General features: G+C 39.9%; 1 protein-coding gene across 2 annotated transcripts in view; it reads right to left on the bottom strand.

The window, feature by feature from the left end:
- The window catches only part of SPOPL (speckle type BTB/POZ protein like), a 33,278-nt gene that overhangs the window by 20,037 nt on the left and 789 nt on the right, over window positions 1-12,452 (bottom strand). The gene's annotated exons all lie outside the window — the stretch shown is intronic.

Here is a 12,452-nt window from a genome sequence, read left to right as displayed (position 1 = left end):
CTTACATGTTTACAATTGGTTTTGATTCTCTGTACAGAACCACCCAGAGTAAAATTCCTGGGAAGGATACATATGAAATGCTTTAATAAAGAAAATATTAGCACTTATATTACCATTACTTCTGGAAGCACATCCTACTCAGTGGTGCCAACTGAAGCTGTTACCCCAATGCAATGGATTGAGACAGAACCATATCCTGAAAAGGTTAGAACAGCTTACCTCAGCCTGACTGACCCTGCTTGCTGCTCCTTGATTCTCCAAAGCTAAAGGCAAGAAGAATACAGCCCATTCCTTATTCTGTCATTTGCATGAGATGCACAGGACTGTCTCTTCTCTCATCTGTACCTCAATTCTTCAGCCCATCAGACCAGTCAGCTCCCAGTAACCATGAAGGAGCAGCAGATCTGAGTCAAATTTGCTCTGAAGGGGTTTCTAAATTGGAAAAGCCTGAAAATAACTGCCGCACACAATCTCTTTTAAGAAAGTGTTCAGTGACCTTGGGCCAGCTACCAGTAGTTATCTGCCCACTCCCATCTCACAGCTAAATCAGCTTGATTCACTGAGAATTTAACTCTAAGCAAAGGTAGTTATTTGCAATTATTTTCAGGTCCATCTGTTGCCTTGTCTCTGTACCTGCTCTACCCATGGCAGCTGTGCTTCAGAGGCTGCTTCCACCTGCTGCATGGCCTTTATTTAAGGAAGGCCTGATTTTACCCAAGTACACTTCTCAGGTCCTTCTGAACAGCCTCAGCTTTTTGTAAGGTTTCCCCTTTACAGCACTAGCACCAGACAAGTGATTTTCACGACCTCCTGATACACCTCTGAGGAACAGATTAACACTTCACTTTTTTTGCATGGATTTACTAAGCCAAACACATTTTTAGACTGAGAAAACTGGCAGAAAGCAGTAACGTTAAATCCTTGATACTGGGAGTCTGTGTTGAGGAGCCGTCTGTATTTTTTAGTACGTCTGAGCACACAACTTAAACAAAACAAAGGACCAACCAAGACAAACTGAAGAATGGGAGAATGAATAAACAGAGCTTCTGATGCTCTGATAGCATGTACCAAAAGGGAGAAGGATGGAAATGGTCTAGCAGTACTGCAGATCTGCCCTTCATTTAATCAATTAACTGGGATTTGGGTAGGGTGATGTGCATATTTACCAGAGCTATAAGGTGAGAGAGAACACAAGCTTTCAAGATGCTGTCCTGAAGTGTAGAGGAGTTTGGAGAAGGACTTTTGCAGTCTTTAGACTGACAGCCAGACCACATTGAGTGGCCACCAATGTTCAACAGGGCAAAGTGGACCCTGCACAGGCAGCCTGAAGGCGAGAACAGAGATGCAACTACACACCCTTTGTTCTACAGTGCTCTACGTGGGGAGAAGACTAAATACTACTCTGAAGAAATTGTTTATGAATCATTGATCAGCCACTGTCATCAGCTCTGATAAAATGGTTTTCCAAATACCAAGCCCTCATCACAGACTATTAGACCAACTGGTTGGGAACAGAGAGAGCTGCAGTTCACAAAACCAGTCAGGGAACGACTGGGTGGAATTCAATCAGTGAAGTGCAGGAAGACAGGTCTGTTATCTGCAGGATGAAACAACTTAGAGGGACAATTTTCATGCTAGAACCTGCATTTATTACTCTGCAGGCTATCATGAACAAAGCAGTAGAAATGAGGGAACATTATCAGGCAATACCTCCAAGAATTTTCAGGCAATGCTGTGCCTGTCTGGACACGGCCCAACAAACCAGTCTGTGGGGCCAGGCAGAAATGTCTGACCACCAGGGCAAACATGCACTGGAAACAGGAAAACAAGCTTTAATGGATGGAGTAAAAGAAGTTTCTGGTTTTCAAAAGGAAAATGAGATGTATTTTTAAAGGGCGTCAAGTTCCTTTGTTTGGAGATTTTTCTAATGAACTGATATATTCATACTGAATGTTGTACAGCAGCCAGTGCTGATTTAATTCAGAGTTTGTGTTCATTGTCTTCATTGAACACTTTGTGTTCAAAAAAAAAGAAGAAAAGGTCAAAGATTCTTTGCTTGTACTTCCAGACCCCAAACATGATGGGCTTATCACTTCTTTTACTGGTCTGTTAATGAAGGTATTGGCTTCACCTGATAATTGCTCTGCATATAGACCAGATTCTGTTAAATTTGGATCTTCCAGGAGCTGATCCTCCTACAGTGAGCAAGTAGGCAGAAATAACATTGAAAAAAAAGGAGAATTCTCAAAGCACATTTTATTTAGGAATTAACTGAAGTGCCCTCCTAGTCAAACAAATACTTATGCTAAACTTAAAGCCATGTGAAATTGATTATTGTTAATTAATTACCTGCACACACAGAGTAAAGAAAGCACAGGCTACCTTCCAAAATATGTATTTGCACATATTTTCATCAAAAGCTGTATCAGATCTCCATTTTCTCAACTTTTAAGATGAGATCTTAAGATTCAAAGTTACTTCCTACATCAATAATATGACTTTCAAAAATATTATCGTGTTTCCCCTGTCTGAAACTGAGTATTTATCAACATTATTCTAAACAAGGTTACTTTTTAACCTCTCGGAGCTAGACAAGAGCAAATTCCCAGTCTCTTACATCTTGTGCTGGAATTATCTCAACTTTTTCACTGAAAAAGTGACTAGCTTAAGAAAGCACCACATACATAGGAACAAATAAAGAAGAATTTTCTATGCCCCCAGTAAAAAACCCACAAAACACTTGATAAAGGTGTTTGAAGAGCTGCCCTGTTAGGAGGATGCTGGGCCTGTCTGTCCTTAGGATTGGGAAGCAGATGCCAGGAGCTCTCCCAGTGCAGCAGGTGCACACGAGGTGTTGCACATTAAACCATTGACAGCAATGCTTTACTACTGTGGCAGTTCAGTGAGGGATTGCAGCCAGCACACTGCTGGTAGCATGGCTGAACAAACTGTCTGCTGCAGGGTGCCCAGCACGCCCCAAAATCAAATCCAGCCTGCCACAATCCAACCCAAGGATGGTTCTCCAAGGGAATCAGTGACCCTGTCCTGGTCCCCCAAGAATGAGAAGAAAAGCACGTTGTGAACTCAGTGATCAGGTCCTGCTGAGCCTCTTCCTTCCAGCATCCCTTCTTTCCATGGCTCAGACCTCCAGGATCAAAGAGGCTCCCTCCATGGTCACACCAAAAGATTCCAAGTGCATGTACTGCATGTTCCACTCAGATGGTGACAATCTTTTCCTGAGCACAAAATGCAAAGCTGTTACAAATTAACTTCTTGTCCCCTCTCTGGAAATACTAATATTACATCACTGGCTGAAAAAAAGATCACCTTCTAAAGTTTAACTGGAAAATAACATTCTGTCCGTCCAACTTTTTATTCCTAGTAAATACATAATTTAGAAACCAAATATAGTTTATGAAGTTTTGAGGGTTTGGCTTTAAAAAAAAAAATCCGAAATAAGTCCTCCTTCATTCAGTAACATCAACTCCCAAAAACCCATTCAAAATAAACATGGTGTAGTTACAGGGACACTTATTTAATTTCCTCTCATTAAATGATCAGTGAATAAAGTATTACATGGCATTATACAATTAGTATGTAAGTGTTTTATATAAAACTATCATTATTTGTTCAAGGAATCTGTTTCATTTTTCAATTTACAAAGAAGACAAATCTTGGGAAAAACACCATCTTCCCACTTCTTAGCTGAGGAAGAATATATTTATTAATAAAAATGAAGGAAACAAACAAACCAAATCAAAATAGTTATGTCTGAAGTGAAAGACATTCTAAGGCCAAAGTTATTTCTGCACTGCCCCACCTGAACCCAGCTGGATCACCCAGTTCTAGGCAGCACCAGTTTATGAAGGCCAAACTATTTAAGAGTGAAAAAAGCCATGTTCCTTTCTCATTGATCACAGAAGGATTTGTGTAACAGCCACCCACCACCTGGGTCACACTTATTTGGTGGCATGAAATGCCTACGGCTTGAAATTTCTTTTTAAGAGTTTGTCTTATAAGCTAATTAAGCTTACATAAATTCCTATGATTTTTACTAGTAAGTAGAAAAAAAAATGAACTTTGCAAGAAATAGGATTGCTTTCTTAATTAGTAGGATTTGCATCCCTTCACAATTGATCTTTTTGAAATAATTGCTGTTTTATTTCCCAAACAGCTAACTATTAAACTAAGTTTCCTGCTGGATGATCCACAACACAATAACAGATGCCTGAAAGGTCTATTAAACTCAGGCAGTTTTCCAATTTGTTCAGTTATTATCTCCTCTGAAAACACACTTACGATATACCTACGAAAATTTAAATACAGTGTTCAGCATTTATTGATTTTTTCCATCACTGCATCATTTGTAAGCAACTTTAGTGAACAGAATTACTCAATTGCAATAACATATATCCATCCCCTAAGTTAGAAAACTTTAGGTTAAGGAGGTACTACACTTTATATTACCTGTAGTACTTCTAACATCAACAATTTCTCCTTTTTGGGGCAAAAGAAGGGAACAGAAGTTGGGCTACACACAGGAAACCCCTATGACACTTACTGAAGAGGCAGCCCATAACACTTAAAAAGGTTTGAGGCTTTTTTAGAACATGATATTAAAAAATGCTTATTTAAGTATATATTTGCTCTGGAACCACACAATAGCAACTAAGCTTACACAAACCCAGCTTTGGGGCTTAAATCAGAAGCTCTGGCTGCTCCTGTGTGCTTCATGCTCACCGTGTCACCCTTGCCATCCCACAGCTCTGCTGGAAGCCTGTGCCCTGCCAGGAGACACAATCAGCAGCCACACCACGAGCCAATTCATGACTCTCTCCACACTTTTCCAGTGAGGAAAAAAAATACTGCCATGGACTGGGCTGTGACAGCTGAGAAGCTCCATATATACCCTGTCACCCCTGCCTGGGGACAGTAAACTCCAGCCAGAGAGAGGGCAGGCAGCTGGGGTCACAGACATCTCAAAATAGCTGCAACTAAGACTCCAGAATTTAAAAGCACATCCTCACGGTGCTTCCAGCAAAAAGGCCCCAGCAAGGCATAACCCAGCACGTGGGAAATGCCCAGCTTTTCAGAAGGATGATGGTGCACCTATGACTGATGACTCTGAAGTCAGCAGCTCAAAATTAGCAAGGTAATACTATTAGTTGTAAAAACTGTAAAGTTGCTTACATGCTATTCTCAGGCTTTTCTCTCAATTTTCTTTCCCATCCTAAGGCTTTGAAAAATAAAGTTCAATTTTACCTCAACTGTGAGAAAGCCCAAGTGCTCAGCAGAGCTGGGGCTAAAACTGTCTAGTTTACAGCAGCCAAGCTCACTGATAAAAATGCCTCAGCATTAGCCTTGTATTATTGTTCTGTAATACAGGAAACCCACTGTGCTCTGTACTAGATATCCCAGACCATCCCCTACAGCAGTCATCTATGCATTTCCCTGGAGAAGAAATGCAAGATTATTTCTTACAGCATTTTTCATTTTCATTGCCCAGCCTAGTTTTACAGGACCCAAAAGAGGTGTATTTCCACCACGATTCCTCTTGGGAAAATATTCTATTCAAATAATCTGTTGCTGTCGGGGTTTGTTTCCTGGTATACAGCCAAAGTGATCTTTTCCCCTCCTTAGTTTCACTCCATTACTCTTACTCCAACAAACCATTGACATGTGAAAAGTATATTAAATGAAGACATTTTTTCCCTTAATGCTTCAGTTACATACAATCAAGAGTTCACCAAACCAAAAATGCTAATCTTAAACTTTCTTCTTTGCACTTGGAACAGGAGTTTGTATGAGCAGAGTTTGTATGAGCCAACAGAAAGCTGATGCCAATTGTAACAAAGAAATATCTTTCTCTAGCAGATTCACAGCTAGTCTGGGGTGGTTTGGGTTGTTTTGGTTTTCTTTTCTTTTCAAATCTATCAGATTTGTGGAAAGCACTGGCCTGCACTCTTTGGAGAGAGGTGCTCTATTGTCATTTGCTGCAAAGGAGCTGTACAGAGCAGCAGAATGTTCTCCTCATTAACTTCTGCAGACTGGCATCACCTGCAAGGCTCACATAAAATCGGTACAACTGCTTTCAGCAGGCAAAAGCTCATACTCACAGATGCTCTCAGGAGGGGGCTGATCAGTCATTTGTTGCCCTGTTACCTCTCATGGCAAAGCAGTGGTCACATTTGTGCACACAGCTGCATCTTGGAGATCCTGAGAGTCACAGCTCATTTCAGGCCTCCTCTATGCCTGAGTGTCAGACTTAATGCAAAAAACAAGTGATAACTTAAAGCTAGGAAATTGAGAAAAAAGGCCTAAAACTCAATTCTGCCAGAGGACCAAACTGCATTTGATGTTAATTTGCCACAACAGTCTTGAAATTGAACTAATCCACAACAGCTGATTAGACACATCCTAGGAAAGACAGGTCAAGAGGTAGAGCTGCACAAACCCTCGCTTTGGTGAATATGAAGCAGTAATCTCTAAAAGCCATCAATGCAAGCAAAACTTAACATCTCAGGACTGGACTGCAGCTAAACTGGTTTAGACCCACAGAAATAAAGGAAATCCTAAAAGCTCATAGAATCCTAGAGTATCCTGAGTTGGAAGGATGACTGAGTGCAGCTCACAAATTAGTCCAACAGAAAATGGCTTCTGAATTTCAAAGACAAGCGGACAACTTCCACCATTCAAAAAACATCCAGGTGCTGTTTTGCTTATGCTTCAAAATTTAAGAACCATTCTGATATAATCTGTTTGAGATCCCTTTTTTCACTACAAAAACAATCCAAAGCTTGGCAGTTTCCTGTAAGTTTCCCCACTTACACACTCTTAGTTGCTCAAGCCAGAAGAATATTTCCCAAGTAAGCAGCAAGGCAAAGAGGCTGGCACAGGCCTGTCAGGGTGGCCTGGCTGTGCAGTAAATAGATTTGGTTTCACCTTGGGTGCTGTCAAACAAGGCAGACCAGAAGCAGATCTGAGTGTGCTGCTTTCTGCCTCCGTGCACACACAGGAGACACAACCCCGCAGTGAATCATCCCACCCCACACACGCAGCTGAACGCTCTCCCAGAGCACAGAAACAAACAGCAGGAAAAAAAAGAGATTTACTACCAAGAAATCAAGAAGTCAGCCAACACCAAGTGCAGAGCCCCTCTTTACAAGTGACTCTGGAAACCTCTGAAGGCTCAGACACTGTAATTTATTAGTAACCCAGACTAACACTTGATGATGTTACTGCCATATATCTTTCCCCTCAGCACTCAGTGAGCAGAGTCTCACACTTGTTGGAGGGGATGGCACCTTTCCAAACACAACTGCTATTTAATCATTAAAAATGATGCCTGGCCTGTAAAACAATATTCAAAACCACTGCTACAGAATAAAAGTGGATTTTACTTGATGATCTCATTAATATAACTAATCATAGAAACTAACTCCGGGTATAAAGTTTGCCACACACAAATTCTGAGCAGTTTACTGCCTATGGAAGCTTTTCTTTCACTTCTAGTTATATCATGCTTTCCTTCTCTCTTCCCTTCCTCTTTTTTTTTAAAGGGGAAAACCCCCACTTCGGCAGAATGTTACTAAAAATGCCCTTTTTTGCCATAAGCAAGACAGGACCTCCCCTAATCACAAGCCTCTCATGAGATGCAACAGCATTCAAATCTTATTTACTGTATTTTTTACCCTGGATCAACCACCTGCCCAGTGGATTTTGCAAAACTTGCCTAAAATGTATTTATGCAAACTTAAGTATAAGAAGTTTCAGTTTCTTAGAAACCGTATCACCCATCGCAACACAAATATTATTCTGCTGCCATTTTAATTTAAATTTGCTCGCTATATGCACATAAATAAACAAAAAAAATCTACCTTGACATATTCTACAGAGATCAAAAAAACCCACTGAAAAATAGATTTCATACATTTTATTCCTCTGAAACCACCATATGCCAAGTGCAGTGCCAGATCCAAGAGTGAGATCACACCCACTTGGACAGTCAGCACAGCAATGCATTACATTAACCTGCAATCACACAAATCAGCCAGAGATTTCAGACAGCTTCGTATTCAGAATAACATTTTCAGAACTGATATAATATGACTTTAAAAAAGTTCATGTAGACTCTATGTGGAACTCTCCAAATGCATGAAAAAAACAGCTAAAATGAGGTATAAATCCAGATGTACACAAATAATTGCTGCAAGTAACTTTGTACACAGCACAGACACATAAGTTAAAATGACTATTTTGTCCTGTTACAAGAACAGTTACTCAACTTGATATGTAAATATCAGTGTGCCCACTGGTACATCTGATACTTACAAAAAGGAGCTAAGATTTAATATTTTCATTGTATATTGCTCCCTCCCTGAAGCTGAAGAAACTATATTAACCACTCATTATATAAATTCATTACAAAAAAGTTCTGGTTTTATCATCAAGAGTTTTGATTACAAACAAGCAACTCTGAAAGTAATCTCAGTTAACAAGGAATCTATCCGTTCTAAAATTTAAGAAAAACTGCCACTAAAGAGTGAGTTGCTGAGGTAATGTCTACATATGAAGTAATTCAGAGCCCTATTGTGAAGACAGTAAATATGTGTGTCCTCTAAAGAATTTAGAGGAATTATTAGCTAATCTGAATCACTAGATTAATTTATTAAGTGCTTGAAACAACAAATAACTTGTGTTGAGATTTTTCTTTGACTTAACCCAGTGGTTTTTAACTTAAACTCTGTGTACTGAAATCATCTGTATTTCATAAGCTACAGGCCATGCTAATGGAGAAAGCAGATTTATCAATTAGAAACCGAATATGAATAAAGAAAGCCAGGAAAATGAAAGCTTTTGTGAACTTTTCCAAAGAAAAAGTCAGCATGGAACAGAGAACTAGAAAGTAGAACACCAGATGAGAAAGTTATGCCAGCTATTCTTCAGGCCAGAGAAGCTCAATTCCAGTTGTTCAGGAAGCAACTGCTGATGCAACCACCCCAAACCCTTTTACAGACACCCAAAAAAAAAGCTTTCTAACTAATTTGCTACATTCAGCACACAAGAAAACAAGGCATTTGAAAGAAATCAAGTGCAAGTCATCACCCCCCATTTCCTTCATCTCCATTCGCAGCAAATCGATTTTGCAAAAGACTTGACCAACTGGTAAGTGAGCTCTTGGGAGGGGACCAACATTAAAGGAACTACCAGGAAGGAGGCCAAGGGAAAGCTTGGCTCCCGAGTTTCACCCAGTGATCCTTTCCACTGCACAACAATAAGAGGTTCCCACCCCATGAACTTTGGAAGTTTCCCAACGGCTGGAGACATTTACTCCACACCAACAGCAGCACTGCCTATGCCAAGAGCTACTCTGTTGCGTTCTCCCTGGCACACAATTGCTTTTTCTTAAAGCACACAGGTAAATTGCACATCAAATGATACTTCACCCTTGAACTACTTAAGAATTCAAGTCACAATATAGTGCAAGGAGCAAATACCACATGAACCACGGTGGAGGAGCTGATGCAGACTGTTACAATTAAAACTAGCATGTGTAATATTTTTCACCAAAAAATTAAGTGATAAATGGGAGTTGCAAGGCAGTATCAAGAATAAGTAATCTAATTCAGGGAATTTGGATATGTGAGCTCTCTGGATTATTCCATGCCAATGACTTTCTGAATCAGCTGAAAGAGAATCTGACTTTCCACTACATTTCCCAAATGCTATATGCAAACACTCATCACAACAACGTTGACAGATACATGCATGGTTGCAAAGTGATTCCTTATACAAAACATAAAAAACCTTGTGGCTGATAGAGAATAATTTTAAGCCAGGCTAACAGAAAACACATTGGAAAGCTATTAAATTTGGATAGAAGGGAACCAACAGAGTTGAGGTTTCTAGCTGAGGGTTTTTAGGTTAAACTCTCTCCAATACTGCACATACACTCCGGCCAAAATTCCACCACACAAGTTGAATAGCTTAAACATTACCAAAACCCCACATTTATGCAAAATACTCACTCTGTAACACAGTTACACACACTTCTTAAGAAACCCACTGAACTAAGGCAAGCGACCATCTTTTCTCAGTTAAGGACTACAAGATCTAAATTACCACCACTAAAACACCTCCACCTCTCACAGAACTGCAACAAATCTCCACTAAGTACTGAGCACAAGCTGAATAAGACATTTCCTACTTCCATGTGAAGGGACAATTCCAATAGGAAGCCTTTTGATATGAGTGGGACAAGAAGCAACAGAATGTCACAGGAACAAGAACTGGAAATTTTCTAAAGAAATCAAAGGAAGGAAGGTCTCTTGTGAAAATGTACGTATTTGTAGAAGGGAAAGGGAATCATGGAATGGTTTGGGTTTGAAGGATACTTGAAGACCATTTCATTCCAACCCCCTGCCATGGGTAGGGACACCTCCCACTGTCCCAGGTTTCCCCAAGCATGATCCAACCTGGCCTTGGACACTGCCAGGCATGGGGCAGCCACAGCTTCTCTGGGCACCCTGTGCCAGTGCCAAGAGCCAAGGTACAAGAGGCTCTTGGAGACCACAGGCAAGACCATTAGTCAAGCACTGAGGCAAATGCCTTCTATTTCATCCCAAAAATGCAGGGCCAGGACATGCAGGACAAAATGCACGGTCTTCATACTTTGATTGGGAGCACAGCATTTCGAAGATCCCAGGATTTTATGACTACAGGTTGTTGCTTCTGGGAAGTGTAACAATCTCACTTAAGACTTCCTTAGTCTCAACCAGGTTTTACTAAATGCACAGGAAGCAGACTGCTTTTGACAAGGAGACAGAAATGCCCATAAGGAGCATATGAACCTGTCACAAAAACTGTGAGAAAAAAAAACACCAAAAATATCCACTTGTCATCAACATGAAAATATAACAAGAAAGAAAAAAGCAGGCCGAGGTGGTTTTGTAAGGCAAGACACATAGAAGCCTATGCCTGGGCATACCAAAGCACCTGGAAACATTCAACAGGACAAATTTCTAATTACCACCACCTCTACAACGGCATGGGATGCAAAGAGAAAAAAAAATGAACAGATGTGAAGAGATTGTATATGAAAAACAATGCAGACTGTCTGCTAAAGCAGGCAGAAAACCTGGGAAGAATGAATGAAGTGAGAAGTTAATGAGATTTAAGTGCAAGTCAACTGTTTCCTGATGCTGTCCTCAGCTATTTCTTCTCAACTCCAACTTATGTTGATAATAACAAGTAGTTTTATTCTCTCTACTGTATATTTATGTTCAGGTGCTTTTAAAAGCACAAAAAACAACAGAGAAATACAACCTAGAGAAAAAAAAAAAGAGGGAAAAAAAGTAGTTTTATGTGATTTCAACTGAACACGCACAACTGTAAACAGCATGCACTAACGGCTGAAATTAGTGATTAGGGCCAGAGAGAAAACTTGGTAGCTTTTCAAATTCATTTTATATTTGTCTATAGCATATACAAGTTTTTAATAGCAACAAGTAGCTTGCGCCGCCTATGCAAGTACAGAATGTAATTCTTTATTTTCACTGACAGTTTAAAAGCAGGCTGCAAAGTACCAAAGTTAAAAGTTTGGCAGAAAGCTTTTTCAAGGGAATATAACGCCAAGGATATTTCTGGATATTTAAAATCTCAGATTTCGAGAAGAGAGTTAAATGCAGTTTCTGCTGATGTACCAGAGCTTGACAAGTTTGCAGCTTTATACACAAAAGGCATATTGTTTAAAAATTATTTTCCCTTTCCTGAGTAAATATCCCCTCACAGAGTGAAGGGGAAATAACCATGCAATAGACACACACTGGAAATCCTTCACAAACATTTATGGTTGTCCTGGCCACACATCCCAGAATGCCCAGAGAGAAGCCAGGTAAAATACTTTCAGAAGTGACAGTAACTGCTAAGTACCCCTCTAAAATGGATATTTATTTCCAGAAATAATACAACTTCTAGTAAAAACAGAAAAGGAGACATTTTTTGTTAACCTTTTTTTCTTATGGTTAAAACAAAATGCCTTGGCAGTCATACAAACGGTTTAGCTCAGAACCACTGTGGTAAAAATTCCTGTAACCATATGGGATATCTATCAAAATAATGCTTTCTGCAGAACTGATAAGAATAAGGAAGGACCCTGCTTGACTCTGTCACAGATTGTTCTTCCTGGCAGGAGGTTCGAGACAATCCTTTTTGTCCAAATACTATTTTTATGACTCTTGACGCCTATTTAGGAAAGAAATTAGGAATACAGTCACAAAGCAAAGCTACGTTTTAAAACGGATTGCTGATTTCAGTATCCTACAGTTTAAAAAACACCGAGACCTCAGCCTGAGCGATATCGATATTTCCTTTGTTTTGCCGTTTTCCATTCTTTACGGTCTTTCTCACCTACTTCTGCCCTCGAACAGCCTCAGTGTGATGCAAATCCTCCC

The sequence above is a fragment of the Agelaius tricolor genome, unplaced genomic scaffold, assembly GCF_023055355.1.
Source record: "Agelaius tricolor isolate 1412-34295 unplaced genomic scaffold, bAgeTri1.0.p SCAF_10, whole genome shotgun sequence".
Lineage (NCBI taxonomy): Eukaryota > Metazoa > Chordata > Aves > Passeriformes > Icteridae > Agelaius > Agelaius tricolor.
Note: the sequence above shows the minus strand (reverse complement) of the source record. Positions and strands in the feature narration are given on the sequence as shown.